Source organism: Carassius carassius, chromosome 18, assembly GCF_963082965.1.
Source record: "Carassius carassius chromosome 18, fCarCar2.1, whole genome shotgun sequence".
In the NCBI taxonomy this organism is placed as follows: Eukaryota; Metazoa; Chordata; class Actinopteri; order Cypriniformes; family Cyprinidae; genus Carassius; species Carassius carassius.
In genome coordinates, this window is record NC_081772.1 from 29,101,489 (window position 1) to 29,119,231 (window position 17,743).

At 48.7% G+C, this 17,743-nt stretch overlaps 9 non-coding genes across 9 annotated transcripts; all 9 read left to right on the forward strand.

Annotated features, from left to right (window-relative positions):
• Window positions 1-306: 306 nt before the first annotated feature.
• Window positions 307-379, forward strand: trnak-uuu (transfer RNA lysine (anticodon UUU)). The gene has a single exon. It is a non-coding gene; the product is annotated as a tRNA-Lys (tRNA).
• A 1,998-nt stretch (window positions 380-2,377) lies between these two features.
• On the forward strand, window positions 2,378-2,459 carry trnas-aga (transfer RNA serine (anticodon AGA)). The gene has a single exon. It is a non-coding gene; the product is annotated as a tRNA-Ser (tRNA).
• Window positions 2,460-3,077: 618 nt separating this feature from the next.
• trnak-uuu (transfer RNA lysine (anticodon UUU)) lies at window positions 3,078-3,150 on the forward strand. The gene has a single exon. It is a non-coding gene; the product is annotated as a tRNA-Lys (tRNA).
• Window positions 3,151-5,148: 1,998 nt separating this feature from the next.
• On the forward strand, window positions 5,149-5,230 carry trnas-aga (transfer RNA serine (anticodon AGA)). Its single transcript has one exon. It is a non-coding gene; the product is annotated as a tRNA-Ser (tRNA).
• A 2,684-nt stretch (window positions 5,231-7,914) lies between these two features.
• On the forward strand, window positions 7,915-7,996 carry trnas-aga (transfer RNA serine (anticodon AGA)). The gene has a single exon. It is a non-coding gene; the product is annotated as a tRNA-Ser (tRNA).
• A 619-nt stretch (window positions 7,997-8,615) lies between these two features.
• trnak-uuu (transfer RNA lysine (anticodon UUU)) lies at window positions 8,616-8,688 on the forward strand. The gene has a single exon. It is a non-coding gene; the product is annotated as a tRNA-Lys (tRNA).
• Window positions 8,689-10,685: 1,997 nt separating this feature from the next.
• trnas-uga (transfer RNA serine (anticodon UGA)) lies at window positions 10,686-10,767 on the forward strand. The gene has a single exon. It is a non-coding gene; the product is annotated as a tRNA-Ser (tRNA).
• Window positions 10,768-16,166: 5,399 nt separating this feature from the next.
• Window positions 16,167-16,248, forward strand: trnas-uga (transfer RNA serine (anticodon UGA)). Its single transcript has one exon. It is a non-coding gene; the product is annotated as a tRNA-Ser (tRNA).
• Window positions 16,249-16,606: 358 nt separating this feature from the next.
• On the forward strand, window positions 16,607-16,688 carry trnas-uga (transfer RNA serine (anticodon UGA)). The gene has a single exon. It is a non-coding gene; the product is annotated as a tRNA-Ser (tRNA).
• Window positions 16,689-17,743: the final 1,055 nt, after the last annotated feature.

The following is a 17,743-nucleotide window of genomic DNA, read 5'->3' on the forward strand; positions in this document are numbered from 1 at the left end:
GTGCAGGGCGCCACCAGACAAGGGGGCTTGCTTTCTAACATTAGGCGTAGTTGTGGACGAGAGGTTAAGACGATGGACTTGAAATCCATTGGGGTCTGCCTGCGCAGGTTCGAACTCTTCCCATTTCTGGAAGGATTTGCAGTATTGCTTTAGCTTTCTGTGACGGTAATTGTGCCATCTATGGTCCTTCGCTCTCTGTGCCATAACTGCTTCTAGCTTTCATCCTCGTGACACCTGCGTCTCTTCTGGGCAGCTTGTTGTAAAATTGCTGCTTTATAAAAGGTGAGAAGCCAGTGCTCCACAAGAGCCCGGATAGCTCAGTCGGTAGAGCATCAGACTTTTAATCTGAGGGTCCAGGGTTCAAGTCCCTGTTCGGGTGAAGGTCTTTCTGCTTTTGGCGGAGTCACCTTGCTATCACTACGGTCCATCTCTTCTTCTGAATCTGTACTGGAGCGGTGTTCCTTCCTGCTCCAGGGTATCAGTGCACCTCCCTTGTTTGGCACACCTGATTCTGATGGTCAGCTCGTTAGGAAAGCGCGCTCACAGAGTGAGTAGAATAAGACAGTCCTCCGAATTGTGCAGTGCTGTCGGTCCCCAGGCCCAGCACTGAAAAACCCCCATTACATAGGATGAGACATGGCAGCCTGATTTCTCCTCAGTGGGACTGCTGTTTTACCCACTTCCAGGGCTAGCTTACAATCTCGGCTTGCTAGGTTGCAAGTAGGTCAGGCAGCAATGTGACACACAACAGGGCAGAAGGTGGTCTGCTTAATTCAAGTCCCTGTTTGGGCGAAGGTCAGTCTACTTTTTGGAGGCCTCAGCTTGCTATCACTACGGGTCCATCTCTTCTGCTGACTCTGTATTAGAGCGATGTTCCTTCCTTCTCCAGGGGGTCAGTACATCTCCCTTGATCGGCACACATGATTCTGATGGTCAGCCCTTTAGGAAAGAGTGCTCACGGATTGAGTAGAATAAGACAGACCTCCCATTTGTGCAGTGCTGTCGGTCCCCAGGGCCAGTACTGAAAAACCCCATTACATAGGATAAGACAAGGCAGCCTGATTTCTCCTCAGTGGGACTGCTGTTTTAGCCGCTTCCAGGGCTAGCTTACAATCTCGGCTTGCTAGGTTGCAAGTAGGTCAGGCAGCAGTGTTACACACAACATGGCAGAAGGTGGTCTGCTTAATTCAAGTCCCTGTTTGGGCGTAGGTCAGTCTTCTTTTTGTAGGCCTCAGCTTGCTATCACTACGGTCCATCTCTTCTGCTGACTCTGTACTAGAGCGATGTTCCTTTCTGCTCCCGGGGATCAGTGCATCTCCCTTGTTCGGCAAACCTGATTCTGATGGTCAGCCCTTTAGGAAAGAGTGCTCACAGAGTGAGTAGAATAAGACATAAGATTTTTAAGAGCGCTAGGGGAAGGGCGGTACCGCTGGCGCCACGACCAGGTGCTAAAGGCTTTGGCGGACTCCATCTGCACAGCGATCCAGCTCAGCAAGACCCAGGTAGCCCCCAAACAGACAATCACCTTCATTAGAGCTGGGCAGAAGGAACAATTCCACCGACCTAGCTCTACGGGGGGGCTCCTCTCCACTGCTCGTGATTGGCAGCTTCAGGTTGACCTTGGAAGGCAGCTTAAGTTCCCAGGCAACATCACAGCCACTTCTCTCCGCCCAGACATGGTGCTAACATCTGAGTCTACCAAGCAAGTGGATATCCTTGTACTAACTGTCCCCTGGGAAGACCATATTGAAGAGGCCCACGAGTGCAAGAGGGCTAACTACGCAGGGCTCAGCTCGGAGTGCCGGAACAATGGCTGGAAAACTCACTGCGAGCCAGTCGAGGTCGGGTGCCGAGGCTTCGCTGGCCACTCACTGCTACGAACCCTCAAACTCCTTGGAGTGAAAGGACTGCAATTGAAAAAAGCCACCGCAAACATCTTAGAGGCCGCAGAAAGGGCTTCTCGGTGGCTGTAGATCCGTAGGGGGGATCCGTGGAGCAACATGCCACTTGGACACAAGCCGGGGACTGATCACCCCCGGCTGGGTCGCCCGGGTGAGGGTGTATGAAGATTAAAGACCCGAAACACCCTATGACCTCGGGTTTTTCACTGATGACGTGTCCAAGTAGCACTAGAAGGTGTATTAAAACTCTAGACAGACTTCCCAATTGTGCAGTGCTGTCGGTCCCCAGGGCCAGTACTGAAAAACCCCATTACATAGGATGAGACATGGCAGCCTGATTTCTCCTCAGTGGGATCGCTGTTTTACCCGCTTGCAGGGCTAGCTTGCAATCTCCGCTTGCTGACTGAGCTGGGTTGGTTGCAAGTAGGTCAGGCAGCAGTGTTGGACACAAACTGAGCAGAAATTGGTCTACTGCCGTAGTCGTGGCCGAGTTTTTAAGGCGATGGACTAGAAATCCATTGGGGTCTCCCCGCGCAGGTTCGAATCCTGCCGACTACGCTGTTTCCTAAAGGCCATGAGGCAAAGCATCCATGCATTTTTCATGGTGCTCGCACTTATTTGCGAAATGTCCAGTCCCTCTTCGATGGACAAACACGCCGCTGCTGCTTCTTGTATCCGGGCTCCAGGGGTTGTCTTGGGTGAGCCAGTGGCACGCCGTGATCGTATAGTGGTTAGTACTCTGCGTTGTGGCTGCAGCAACCCCGTTCCGAATCCGGGTCACGGCAACCCTTTGCCGTTGAGTATACGGGAAGGTTGAAAATTTTTTACCACCTCATCTTTCTGCGTGATTTTGTTTCTGAAGCTTGGCCTGTGCAGGGCGCCACCAGACAAGGGGGCTTGCTTTCTAACATTAGGCGTAGTTGTAGACGAGAGGTTAAGACGATGGACTTGAAATCCATTGGGGTCTCCCTGCGCAGGTTCGAACTCTTCCCATTTCCGGAAGGATTTGCAGTATTGCTTTAGCTTTCTGTGACGGTAATTGTGCCATCTATGGTCCTTCGCTCTCTGTGCCATAACTGCTTCTAGCTTTCATCCTCGTGACACCTGCGTCTCTTCTGGGCAGCTTGTTGTAAAATTGCTGCTTTATAAAAGGTGAGAAGCCAGTGCTCCACAAGAGCCCGGATAGCTCAGTCGGTAGAGCATCAGACTTTTAATCTGAGGGTCCAGGGTTCAAGTCCCTGTTCGGGCGAAGGTCTTTCTGCTTTTGGCGGAGTCACCTTGCTATCACTACGGTCCATCTCTTCTTCTGAATCTGTACTGGAGCGGTGTTCCTTCCTGCTCCAGGGTATCAGTGCACCTCCCTTGTTTGGCACACCTGATTCTGATGGTCAGCTCGTTAGGAAAGCGCGCTCACAGAGTGAGTAGAATAAGACAGTCCTCCGAATTGTGCAGTGCTGTCGGTCCCCAGGCCCAGCACTGAAAAACCCCCATTACATAGGATGAGACATGGCAGCCTGATTTCTCCTCAGTGGGACTGCTGTTTTACCCACTTCCAGGGCTAGCTTACAATCTCGGCTTGCTAGGTTGCAAGTAGGTCAGGCAGCAATGTGACACACAACAGGGCAGAAGGTGGTCTGCTTAATTCAAGTCCCTGTTTGGGCGAAGGTCAGTCTACTTTTTGGAGGCCTCAGCTTGCTATCACTACGGGTCCATCTCTTCTGCTGACTCTGTATTAGAGCGATGTTCCTTCCTTCTCCAGGGGGTCAGTACATCTCCCTTGATCGGCACACATGATTCTGATGGTCAGCCCTTTAGGAAAGAGTGCTCACGGAGTGAGTAGAATAAGACAGACCTCCCATTTGTGCAGTGCTGTCGGTCCCCAGGGCCAGTACTGAAAAACCCCATTACATAGGATAAGACAAGGCAGCCTGATTTCTCCTCAGTGGGACTGCTGTTTTAGCCGCTTCCAGGGCTAGCTTACAATCTCGGCTTGCTAGGTAGCAAGTAGGTCAGGCAGCAGTGTTACACACAACATGGCAGAAGGTGGTCTGCTTAATTCAAGTCCCTGTTTGGGCGTAGGTCAGTCTTCTTTTTGTAGGCCTCAGCTTGCTATCACTACGGTCCATCTCTTCTGCTGACTCTGTACTAGAGCGATGTTCCTTTCTGCTCCAGGGGATCAGTGCATCTCCCTTGTTCGGCAAACCTGATTCTGATGGTCAGCCCTTTAGGAAAGAGTGCTCACAGAGTGAGTAGAATAAGACATAAGATTTTTAAGAGCGCTAGGGGAAGGGCGGTACCGCTGTCGCCACGACCAGGTGCTAAAGGCTTTGGCGGACTCCATCTGCACAGCGATCCAGCTCAGCAAGACCCAGGTAGCCCCCAAACAGACAATCACCTTCATTAGAGCTGGGCAGAAGGAACAATTCCACCGGCCTAGCTCTACGGGGGGGCTCCTCTCCACTGCTCGTGATTGGCAGCTTCAGGTTGACCTTGGAAGGCAGCTTAAGTTCCCAGGCAACATCACAGCCACTTCTCTCCGCCCAGACATGGTGCTAACATCTGAGTCTACCAAGCAAGTGGATATCCTGGAACTAACTGTCCCCTGGGAAGACCATATTGAAGAGGCCCACGAGCGCAAGAGGGCTAACTACGCAGGGCTCAGCTCGGAGTGCCGGAACAATGGCTGGAAAACTCGCTGCGAGCCAGTCGAGGTCGGGTGCCGAGGCTTCGCTGGCCACTCACTGCTGCGAACCCTCAAACTCCTTGGAGTGAAAGGACTGCAATTGAAAAAAGCCACCGCAAACATCTTAGAGGCCGCAGAAAGGGCTTCTCGGTGGCTGTAGATCCGTAGGGGGGATCCGTGGAGCAACATGCCACTTGGACACAAGCCGGGGACTGATCACCCCCGGCTGGGTCGCCCGGGTGAGGGTGTATGAAGATTAAAGACCCGAAACACCCTATGACCTCGGGTTTTTCACTGATGACGTGTCCAAGTAGCACCAGAAGGTGTATTAAAACTCTAGACAGACTTCCCAATTGTGCAGTGCTGTCGGTCCCCAGGGCCAGTACTGAAAAACCCCATTACATAGGATGAGACATGGCAGCCTGATTTCTCCTCAGTGGGATCGCTGTTTTACCCGCTTGCAGGGCTAGCTTGCAATCTCCGCTTGCTGACTGAGCTGGGTTGGTTGCAAGTAGGTCAGGCAGCAGTGTTGGACACAAACTGAGCAGAAATTGGTCTACTGCCGTAGTCGTGGCCGAGTTTTTAAGGCGATGGACTAGAAATCCATTGGGGTCTCCCCGCGCAGGTTCGAATCCTGCCGACTACGCTGTTTCCTGAAGGCCATGAGGCAAAGCATCCATGCATTTTTCATGGTGCTCGCACTTATTTGCGAAATGTCCAGTCCCTCTTCGATGGAAAAAACACGCCGCTGCTGCTTCTTGTATCCGGGCTCCAGGGGTTGTCTTGGGTGAGCCAGTGGCACGCCGTGATCGTATAGTGGTTAGTACTCTGCGTTGTGGCTGCAGCAACCCCGTTTCGAATCCGGGTCACGGCAACCCTTTGCCGTTGAGTATACGGGAAGGTTGAAACTTTTTTACCACCTCATCTTTCTGCGTGATTTTGTTTCTGAAGCTTGGCCTGTGCAGGGCGCCACCAGACAAGGGGGCTTGCTTTCTAACATTAGGCGTAGTTGTGGACGAGAGGTTAAGACGATGGACTTGAAATCCATTGGGGTCTCCCTGCGCAGGTTCAAACTCTTCCAATTTCCGGAAGGATTTGCAGTATTGCTTTAGCTTTCTGTGACGGTAATTGTGCCATCTATGGTCCTTCGCTCTCTGTGCCATAACTGCTTCTAGCTTTCATCCTCGTGACACCTGTGTCTCTTCTGGGCAGCTTGTTGTAAAATTGCTGCTTTATAAAAGGTGAGAAGCCAGTGCTCCACAAGAGCCCGGATAGCTCAGTCGGTAGAGCATCAGACTTTTAATCTGAGGGTCCAGGGTTCAAGTTCGGGCGAAGGTCTTTCTGCTTTTGGCGGAGTCACCTTGCTGTCACTACGGTCCATCTCTTCTTCTGAATCTGTACTGGAGCGGTGTTCCTTCCTGCTCCAGGGTATTAGTGCACCTCCCTTGTTTGGCACACCTGATTCTGATGGTCAGCTCGTTAGGAAAGCGCGCTCACAGAGTGAGTAGAATAAGACAGTCCTCCGAATTGTGCAGTGCTGTCGGTCCCCAGGCCCAGCACTGAAAAACCCCCATTACATAGGATGAGACATGGCAGCCTGATTTCTCCTCAGTGGGACTGCTGTTTTACCCACTTCCAGGGCTAGCTTACAATCTCGGCTTGCTAGGTTGCAAGTAGGTCAGGCAGCAATGTGACACACAACAGGGCAGAAGGTGGTCTGCTTAATTCAAGTCCCTGTTTGGGCGAAGGTCAGTCTACTTTTTGGAGGCCTCAGCTTGCTATCACTACGGGTCCATCTCTTCTGCTGACTCTGTATTAGAGCGATGTTCCTTCCTTCTCCAGGGGGTCAGTACATCTCCCTTGATCGGCACACATGATTCTGATGGTCAGCCCTTTAGGAAAGAGTGCTCACGGATTGAGTAGAATAAGACAGACCTCCCATTTGTGCAGTGCTGTCGGTCCCCAGGGCCAGTACTGAAAAACCCCATTACATAGGATAAGACAAGGCAGCCTGATTTCTCCTCAGTGGGACTGCTGTTTTAGCCGCTTCCAGGGCTAGCTTACAATCTCGGCTTGCTAGGTTGCAAGTAGGTCAGGCAGCAGTGTTACACACAACATGGCAGAAGGTGGTCTGCTTAATTCAAGTCCCTGTTTGGGCGTAGGTCAGTCTTCTTTTTGTAGGCCTCAGCTTGCTATCACTACGGTCCATCTCTTCTGCTGACTCTGTACTAGAGCGATGTTCCTTTCTGCTCCCGGGGATCAGTGCATCTCCCTTGTTCGGCAAACCTGATTCTGATGGTCAGCCCTTTAGGAAAGAGTGCTCACAGAGTGAGTAGAATAAGACATAAGATTTTTAAGAGCGCTAGGGGAAGGGCGGTACCGCTGGCGCCACGACCAGGTGCTAAAGGCTTTGGCGGACTCCATCTGCACAGCGATCCAGCTCAGCAAGACCCAGGTAGCCCCCAAACAGACAATCACCTTCATTAGAGCTGGGCAGAAGGAACAATTCCACCGGCCTAGCTCTACGGGGGGGCTCCTCTCCACTGCTCGTGATTGGCAGCTTCAGGTTGACCTTGGAAGGCAGCTTAAGTTCCCAGGCAACATCACAGCCACTTCTCTCCGCCCAGACATGGTGCTAACATCTGAGTCTACCAAGCAAGTGGATATCCTGGAACTAACTGTCCCCTGGGAAGACCATATTGAAGAGGCCCACGAGCGCAAGAGGGCTAACTACGCAGGGCTCAGCTCGGAGTGCCGGAACAATGGCTGGAAAACTCGCTGCGAGCCAGTCGAGGTCGGGTGCCGAGGCTTCGCTGGCCACTCACTGCTGCGAACCCTCAAACTCCTTGGAGTGAAAGGACTGCAATTGAAAAAAGCCACCGCAAACATCTTAGAGGCCGCAGAAAGGGCTTCTCGGTGGCTGTAGATCCGTAGGGGGGATCCGTGGAGCAACATGCCACTTGGACACAAGCCGGGGACTGATCACCCCCGGCTGGGTCGCCCGGGTGAGGGTGTATGAAGATTAAAGACCCGAAACACCCTATGACCTCGGGTTTTTCACTGATGACGTGTCCAAGTAGCACCAGAAGGTGTATTAAAACTCTAGACAGACTTCCCAATTGTGCAGTGCTGTCGGTCCCCAGGGCCAGTACTGAAAAACCCCATTACATAGGATTAGACATGGCAGCCTGATTTCTCCTCAGTGGGATCGCTGTTTTACCCGCTTGCAGGGCTAGCTTGCAATCTCCGCTTGCTGACTGAGCTGGGTTGGTTGCAAGTAGGTCAGGCAGCAGTGTTGGACACAAACTGAGCAGAAATTGGTCTACTGCCGTAGTCGTGGCCTAGTTTTTAAGGCGATGGACTAGAAATCCATTGGGGTCTCCCCGCGCAGGTTCGAATCCTGCCGACTACGCTGTTTCCTGAAGGCCATGAGGCAAAGCATCCATGCATTTTTCATGGTGCTCGCACTTATTTGCGAAATGTCCAGTCCCTCTTCGATGGAAAAAACACGCCGCTGCTGCTTCTTGTATCCGGGCTCCAGGGGTTGTCTTGGGTGAGCCAGTGGCACGCCGTGATCGTATAGTGGTTAGTACTTTGCGTTGTGGCTGCAGCAACCCCGTTTCGAATCTGGGTCACGGCAACCCTTTGCCGTTGAGTATACGGGAAGGTTGAAAATTTTTTACCACCTCATCTTTCTGCGTGATTTTGTTTCTGAAGCTTGGCCTGTGTAGGGCGCCACCAGACAAGGGGGCTTGCTTTCTAACATTAGGCGTAGTTGTGGACGAGAGGTTAAGACGATGGACTTGAAATCCATTGGGGTCTCCCTGCGCAGGTTCGAACTCTTCCCATTTCCGGAAGGATTTGCAGTATTGCTTTAGCTTTCTGTGACGGTAATTGTGCCATCTATGGTCCTTCGCTCTCTGTGCCATAACTGCTTCTAGCTTTCATCCTCGTGACACCTGCGTCTCTTCTGGGCAGCTTGTTGTAAAATTGCTGCTTTATAAAAGGTGAGAAGCCAGTGCTCCACAAGAGCCCGGATAGCTCAGTCGGTAGAGCATCAGACTTTTAATCTGAGGGTCCAGGGTTCAAGTCCCTGTTCGGGCGAAGGTCTTTCTGCTTTTGGCGGAGTCACCTTGCTATCACTACGGTCCATCTCTTCTTCTGAATCTGTACTGGAGCGGTGTTCCTTCCTGCTCCAGGGTATCAGTGCACCTCCCTTGTTTGGCACACCTGATTCTGATGGTCAGCTCGTTAGGAAAGCGCGCTCACAGAGTGAGTAGAATAAGACAGTCCTCCGAATTGTGCAGTGCTGTCGGTCCCCAGGCCCAGCACTGAAAAACCCCCATTACATAGGATGAGACATGGCAGCCTGATTTCTCCTCAGTGGGACTGCTGTTTTACCCACTTCCAGGGCTAGCTTACAATCTCGGCTTGCTAGGTTGCAAGTAGGTCAGGCAGCAATGTGACACACAACAGGGCAGAAGGTGGTCTGCTTAATTCAAGTCCCTGTTTGGGCGAAGGTCAGTCTACTTTTTGGAGGCCTCAGCTTGCTATCACTACGGGTCCATCTCTTCTGCTGACTCTGTATTAGAGCGATGTTCCTTCCTTCTCCAGGGGGTCAGTACATCTCCCTTGATCGGCACACATGATTCTGATGGTCAGCCCTTTAGGAAAGAGTGCTCACGGAGTGAGTAGAATAAGACAGACCTCCCATTTGTGCAGTGCTGTCGGTCCCCAGGGCCAGTACTGAAAAACCCCATTACATAGGATAAGACAAGGCAGCCTGATTTCTCCTCAGTGGGACTGCTGTTTTAGCCGCTTCCAGGGCTAGCTTACAATCTCGGCTTGCTAGGTTGCAAGTAGGTCAGGCAGCAGTGTTACACACAACATGGCAGAAGGTGGTCTGCTTAATTCAAGTCCCTGTTTGGGCGTAGGTCAGTCTTCTTTTTGTAGGCCTCAGCTTGCTATCACTACGGTCCATCTCTTCTGCTGACTCTGTACTAGAGCGATGTTCCTTTCTGCTCCCGGGGATCAGTGCATCTCCCTTGTTCGGCAAACCTGATTCTGATGGTCAGCCCTTTAGGAAAGAGTGCTCACAGAGTGAGTAGAATAAGACATAAGATTTTTAAGAGCGCTAGGGGAAGGGCGGTACCGCTGGCGCCACGACCAGGTGCTAAAGGCTTTGGCGGACTCCATCTGCACAGCGATCCAGCTCAGCAAGACCCAGGTAGCCCCCAAACAGACAATCACCTTCATTAGAGCTGGGCAGAAGGAACAATTCCACCGGCCTAGCTCTACGGGGGGGCTCCTCTCCACTGCTCGTGATTGGCAGCTTCAGGTTGACCTTGGAAGGCAGCTTAAGTTCCCAGGCAACATCACAGCCACTTCTCTCCGCCCAGACATGGTGCTAACATCTGAGTCTACCAAGCAAGTGGATATCCTGGAACTAACTGTCCCCTGGGAAGACCATATTGAAGAGGCCCACGAGCGCAAGAGGGCTAACTACGCAGGGCTCAGCTCGGAGTGCCGGAACAATGGCTGGAAAACTCGCTGCGAGCCAGTCGAGGTCGGGTGCCGAGGCTTCGCTGGCCACTCACTGCTGCGAACCCTCAAACTCCTTGGAGTGAAAGGACTGCAATTGAAAAAAGCCACCGCAAACATCTTAGAGGCCGCAGAAAGGGCTTCTCGGTGGCTGTAGATCCGTAGGGGGGATCCGTGGAGCAACATGCCACTTGGACACAAGCCGGGGACTGATCACCCCCGGCTGGGTCGCCCGGGTGAGGGTGTATGAAGATTAAAGACCCGAAACACCCTATGACCTCGGGTTTTTCACTGATGACGTGTCCAAGTAGCACCAGAAGGTGTATTAAACTCTAGACAGACTTCCCAATTGTGCAGTGCTGTCGGTCCCCAGGGCCAGTACTGAAAAACCCCATTACATAGGATGAGACATGGCAGCCTGATTTCTCCTCAGTGGGATCGCTGTTTTACCCGCTTGCAGGGCTAGCTTGCAATCTCCGCTTGCTGACTGAGCTGGGTTGGTTGCAAGTAGGTCAGGCAGCAGTGTTGAACACAAACTGTGCAGAAATTGGTCTACTCCCGTAGTCGTGGCCGAGTGGTTAAGGCGATGGATTTGAAATCCATTGGGGTCTCCCCACGCAGGTTCGAATCCTGCTGACTACGCTGTTTGCTGAAGGCCATGAGGCAAAGCATCCATGCATTTTTCACGGTCCTCGCACTTATTTGCGAAATGTCCAGTCCCTCTTCGATGGACAAACACGCCGCTGCTGCTTCTTGTATCTGGGCTCCAGGGGTTGTCTTGGGTGAGCCAGTGGCACGCCGTGATCGTATATTGGTTAGAACTCTGCGTTGTGGCAGCAGCAACCCCGGTTCTAATCCGAGTCACCGCAACCCTTTGCCGTTGAGTATACGGGAAGGTTGAAAATTTTTTACCACTTCATCTTTCTGCGTGATTTTTTTTCTGAAGCTTGGCCTGTGCAGGGCGCCATCAGACAAGGGGGCTTGCTTTCTAACATTTGGCGTAGTCGTGGCCGAGAGGTTAAGGCGATGGATTTATAGGATTTAAACTCTTGTTATCTGGCAACCGCTATCACTACAGCTCTCGTAGTAGAGGGGCGTAGAGCAGTCAGCCATGTTACAGGTTCCTTTTTTGGACATTCGGCGCGTTCTTTTGGTTTTTCACAAGTTCATCAAACAACCGCAGTAAGAATTTTCATCAAGCACGGTGAGTAATGGCTTCTCCTATCATTGTTTCTTGCACCTCTTGCCACATGTACAGTTTATCTATCTCTGTCGCTGATGAGGGATTCACATGTGATAAATGCAGGGAAATAGTTAGGCTGACAGAGAAGATTTCAGAATTAGAGACACGCATCCAAACTTTAATTGAGGACAGTAAGAATGTTAGGGCTCTAGATACAGCTTTGGATGCGTCTAGCTCAGGGATTCCTGTACATTGTTCGGTTCCGGAAACAGAGCCCCAGCAGCAGGGCAACTGGGTGACGGTGAGGCAGCGTAGTCGTGGGTCAAAACACCGCTCTTCTGTTCCGATCAAAACATTAAACAGGTTCTCCCCACTCAGTGATTCACCCACTGAGAAACCTGATGAAAGTGCTCTAGTTATTGGTGATTCTATTGTACGGAACGTGAATATAGAGACACCAGCCACCATAGTCAAATGTTTACCGGGAGCCAGAGCGCCTGACATCTTGGCAAATTTAAAAGTGCTGGCTAATGCTAAACGTAAATACAGTAAGATTGTTATTCATGCCGGCGCTAATGATGTTCGACTTCGCCAGTCGGAGATCACTAAAAATAACATTAAAGAGGTGTGTGAACTTGCAAGCACGATGTCAGACACTGTAATATGCTCTGGTCCCCTCCCTGCTTACCGTGGTGATGAGATGCATAGCAGATTGTCATCACTCAATGGCTGGATGTCTAAGTGGTGCCCAAAGAATAACATAGGTTTCATAGACAATTGGACGAGCTTTTGGGGCAGACCTGACCTGTTTAAAAGAGATGGTCTTCATCCCTCCTGGGGTGGCGCCACTCTTCTCTCTAGAAATATGGCAAATAGTCTTTGTGTTTATACTTGACTAACTGGGGCCCAGGTCAGGAAGCAGACAGACTGGCTAAACCGACCGTCTGCTAGCTGCCTCCCGTCACAGAGGTCAGTTAATTCTCAGCACATAGAGACTTTTTCACCTAGATATCACACTATAGAGACTGTGTCTGTTCCCCGAACTAGAAAATACAAAAAACGTCCAAACCAAGTTAAGATTAACAATTTAATTGAGGTTCAACAAATAAAAAACAGAAGCAATATGGATAAACAAATGATAAAGCTTGGCTTATTGAATATCAGATCCCTTTCTACGAAAACACTTTTTGTAAATAATATGATCACTGATCATAATATAGATGTACTCTGTTTGACAGAAACCTGGCTAAAACCTGATGATTACATTATTTTAAATGAGTCCACCCCCCAAGATTACTGTTATAAACATGAGCCACGTCTAAAAGGCAAAGGTGGAGGTCTTGCTTCAATTTATAACAACGTTTTCAGGATTTCTCAGAGGGCAGGCTTCAAGTATAACTCATTTGAAGTAATGGTACTTCATATAACATTATCCAAAGAAACAAATGTTAATGATAAATCCCCTGTTATGTTTGTACTGGCTACTGTATACAGGCCACCAGGGCACCATACAGACTTTATTAAAGAGTTTGGTGATTTTACATCCAAGTTAGTTCTGGCTGCAGATAAAGTTTTAATAGTTGGTGATTTTAATATCCATGTTGATAATGAAAACAATGCATTGGGATCAGCATTTATAGACATTCTGAACTCTATTGGTGTGAGACAACACGTTTCAGGACCTACTCATTGTCGAAATCATACTCTAGATTTAATACTGTCACATGGAATTGATGTTGATGGTGTTGAAATTATTCAGCCAAGTGATGATATCTCAGATCATTATTTAGTTCTTTGCAAAATTCATATAGCCAAAATTGTAAATTCTACTTCTTGTTACAAGTATGGAAGAACCATCACTTCTACCACAAAAGACTGCTTTTTAAGTTATCTTCCTGATGTATCCAAATTCCTTAGCATATCCAAAACCTCAGAACAACTTGATGATGTAACAGAAACTATGGACTCTCTCTTTTCTAGCACTTTAAATAAAGTTGCTCCTTTACGCTTAAGGAAGGTTAAGGAAAACAGTTTGACACCATGGTATAATGAGCATACTCGCACCCTAAAGAGAGCAGCCCGAAAAATAGAGCGCAGCTGGAGGAAAACAAAACTAGAGGTATTTCGTATTGCTTGGCGGGAAAGTAACATATCCTACAGAAAAGCACTAAAAACTGCTAGATCCGATTACTTTTCTTCTCTTTTAGAAGAAAACAAACATAACCCCAGGTATTTATTCAATACAGTGGCTAAATTAACGAAAAATAAAGCCTCAACAAGTGTTGACATTTCCCAACACCACAGCAGTAATGACTTTATGAACTACTTTACTTCTAAAATCAATACTATTAGAGATAAAATTGCAACCATTCAGCCGTCAGCTACAGTATCACATCAGACAGTGCACTATAGATCCCCTGAGGAACAGTTCCACTCATTCTCTACTATAGGAGAGGAAGAATTGTATAAACTTGTTAAATCATCTAAACCAACAACATGTATGTTAGACCCTATACCATCTAAGCTCCTGAAAGAGGTGCTTCCAGAGGTCATAGATCCTCTTCTGACTATTATTAATTCCTCATTGTCATTAGGACATGTCCCCAAAACCTTCAAACTGGCTGTTATTAAGCCTCTCATCAAAAAACCACAACTTGACCCCAAAGAACTAGTTAATTATAGACCAATCTCAAATCTCCCTTTTCTGTCCAAGATACTAGAAAAGGTGGTATCCACACAATTATATTCCTTCTTAGAGAAAAATGGTATATGTGAGGATTTCCAGTCAGGATTTAGACCGTATCATAGTACTGAGACTGCTCTTCTTAGAGTTACAAATGATCTGCTCTTATCATCTGATTGTGGGTGTATCTCTCTATTAGTTTTATTGGATCTTAGTGCTGCGTTTGACACAATTGACCACAACATTCTTTTGCATAGACTTGAATACTTTGTTGGCATCAGTGGAAGTGCATTAGCATGGTTTAAATCGTACTTATATGACCGCCATCAGTTCGTAGCAGTGAATGAAGATGTATCCTATCGATCACAAGTGCAGTATGGAGTACCTCAAGGCTCAGTACTAGGGCCGCTACTCTTCACGCTTTATATGTTACCATTGGGAGATATCATCAGGAAACATGGTGTTAGCTTTCACTGTTATGCTGATGATACTCAGCTCTATATTTCTTCGCAGCCCGGTGAAACACACCAATTTGAAAAACTAATGGATTGCATAGTCGATATAAAAAACTGGATGACGAGTAATTTCTTACTGCTAAATTCTGAAAAAACAGAGGTGTTAATTATAGGACCTAAAAACTCTGCTTGTAATAACCTGGAACACTGTCTAAGACTTGATGGTTGCTCTGTCAATTCTTCATCATCAGTTAGGAACCTAGGTGTGCTACTTGATCGCAATCTTTCCTTAGAAAGCCACGTTTCTAGCATTTGTAAAACTGCATTTTTCCATCTCAAAAAATATATCTAAATTACGGCCTATGCTCTAAATGTCAAATGCAGAAATGTTAATCCATGCATTTATGACCTCAAGGTTAGATTATTGTAATGCTTTATTGGGTGGTTGTTGTGCACGCTTAGTAAACAAACTACAGCTAGTCCAAAATGCAGCAGCAAGAGTTCTTATTAGAACCAGGAAGTATGACCATATTAGCCCGGTCCTGTCAACACTGCACTGGCTCCCTATCAAGCAACGCATAGATTTTAAAATATTGCTTATTACTTATAAAGCCCTGAATGGTTTAGCACCTAAGTATTTGAATGAGCTCCTTTTACATTATAATCCTCTACATCCGCTACGTTCTCAAAACTCAGGCAATTTGATAATACCTAGAATATCAAAATCAACTGCAGGCGGCAGATCCTTTTCCTATTTGGCGCCCAAACTCTGGAATAACCTACCTAACATTGTTCGGGAGGCAGACACACTCTTGCAGTTTAAATCTAAATTAAAGACCCATCTCTTTAACCTGGCATACACATAACATACTAATATGCTTTTATTATCCAAATCCGTTAAAGGATTTTTAGGCTGCATTAATTAGGTAAACCGGAACCGGAAACACTTCCCATAACAACCTATGTACTTGCTACATCATTAGAAGAATGGCATCTACGCTAATATTTGTCTGTTTCTCTCTTGTTCCGAGGTCACCGTGGCCACCAGATCCAGTCTGTGTCCAGATCAGAGGGTCACTGCAGTCACCCGGATCCAGTACGTATCCAGACCAGATGGTGGATCAGCACCTAGAAAGGACCTCTACATCCCTGAAAGACAGCGGAGACCAGGACCACTAGAGCCCCAGATACAGATCCCCTGTAAAGACCTTGTCTCAGAGGAGCACCAGGACAAGACCACAGGAAACAGATGATTCTTCTGCACAATCTGACTTTGCTGCAGCCTGGAATTGAACTACTGGTTTCGTCTGGTCAGAGGAGAACTGGCCCCCCAACTGAGCCTGGTTTCTCCCAAGGTTTTTTTCTCCATTCTGTCACCGATGGAGTTTCGGTTCCTTGCCGCTGTCGCCTCTGGCTTGCTTAGTTGGGGACACTTCATCTACAGCGATATCGTTGACTTGATTGCAAATAAATGCACAGACACTATTTAACTGAACAGAGATGACATAACTGAATCCAATGATGAACTGCCTTTAACTCTCATTTTTGCATTATTGACACTGTTTTCCTAATGAATGTTGTTCAGTTGCTTTGATGCAATGTATTTTGTTTAAAGCGCTATATAAATAAAGGTGACATTGACATTGACATTGACATTGATGGACTTGAAATCCATTGGTGTCTCCCCGCGCACAAACTGAGCAGTAATTGGTCTACTCCCGTAGTCGTGGCCGAGTGGTTAAGGTGATGGATTTGAAATCCATTGGGGTCTCCCCGCGCAGGTTCGAATCCTGCTGACTACGCTGTTTGCTGAAGGCCATGAGGCAAAGCATCCATGCATTTTTCACGGTCCTCGCACTTATTTGCGAAATGTCCAGTCCCTCTTCGATGGACAAACACGCCGCTGCTGCTTCTTGTATCTGGGCTCCAGGGGTTGTCTTGGGTGAGCCAGTGGCACACCGTGATCGTATATTGGTTAGAACTCTGCGTTGTGGCAGCAGCAACCCCGGTTCGAATCTGGGTCACGGCAACCCTTTGCCGTTGAGTATACGGGAAGGTTGAACATTTTTTACCACCTCATCTTTCTGCGTGATTTTGTTTCTGAAGCTTGGCCTGTGCAGGGCGCCATCAGACAAGGGGGATTGCTTTCTAACATTTGGCGTAGTCGTGGCCGAGAGGTTAAGGCGATGGACTTGAAATCCATTGGTGTCTCCCCGCGCAGGTTCGAACCCTGCCGACTACGGGAGGGCTTTGCAGTATTGCTTTAGCTTTCTGTGACGATAATTGTGCTTTCTATGGTCCTTCGCTCTCTGTGCCATAACTGCTTCTAGCTTTCATCCTCGTGACACCTGCGTCTCTTCTGGGCAGCTTGTTGTAAAACTCCTGCTTTAGAAAAGGTGAGAAGCCAGTGCTCCACAAGAGCCCGGATAGCTCAGTCAGTAGAGCATCAGACTTTTAATCTGAGGGTCTGGGGTTCAAGTCCCTGTTTGGGCGAAGTTCTGTCTGCTCTTGGCGGAGTCACCTTGCTATCACTACGGTCCATCTCTTCTTCTGAATCTGTACTGGAGCGGTGTTCCTTCCTGCTCCAGGGTATCAGTGCACCTCCCTTGTTTGGCACACCTGATTCTGATGGTCAGCTCGTTAGGAAAGCGTGCTCACAGAGTGAGTAGAATAAGACAGACCTCTGAATTGTGCAGTGCTGTCGGTCCCCAGGCCCAGCACTGAAAAGCCCCATTACATAGGATGAGAAATGGTAGCCTGATTTCTCCTCAGTGGGACTGCTGTTTTACCCGCTTCCAGGGCTAGCTTACAATCTCGGCTTGCTAGGTTGCAAGTAGGTCAGGCAGCAATGTGACACACAACAGGGCAGAAGGTGGTCTGCTTAATTCAAGTCCCTGATTGGGCGAAGGTCAGTCTACTTTTTGGAGGCCTCAGCTTGCTATCACTACGGGTCCATCTCTTCTGCTGACTCTGTATTAGAGCGATGTTCCTTCCTTCTCCCGGGGATCAGTGCATCTCCCTTGTTCGGCACACATGATTCTGATGGTCAGCCCTTTAGGAAAGAGTGCTCACGGAGTGAGTAGAATAAGAAAGACCTCCCATTTGTGCAGTGCTGTCGGTCCCCAGGGCCAGTACTGAAAAACCCCATTACATAGGATGAGACATGGCAGCCTGATTTCTCCTCAGTGGGACTGCTGTTTTAGCCGCTTCCAGGGCTAGCTTACAATCTCCGCTTGCTAGGTTGCATGTAGGTCAGGCAGCAGTGTTTCACACAACATGGCAGAAGGTGGCCTGCTT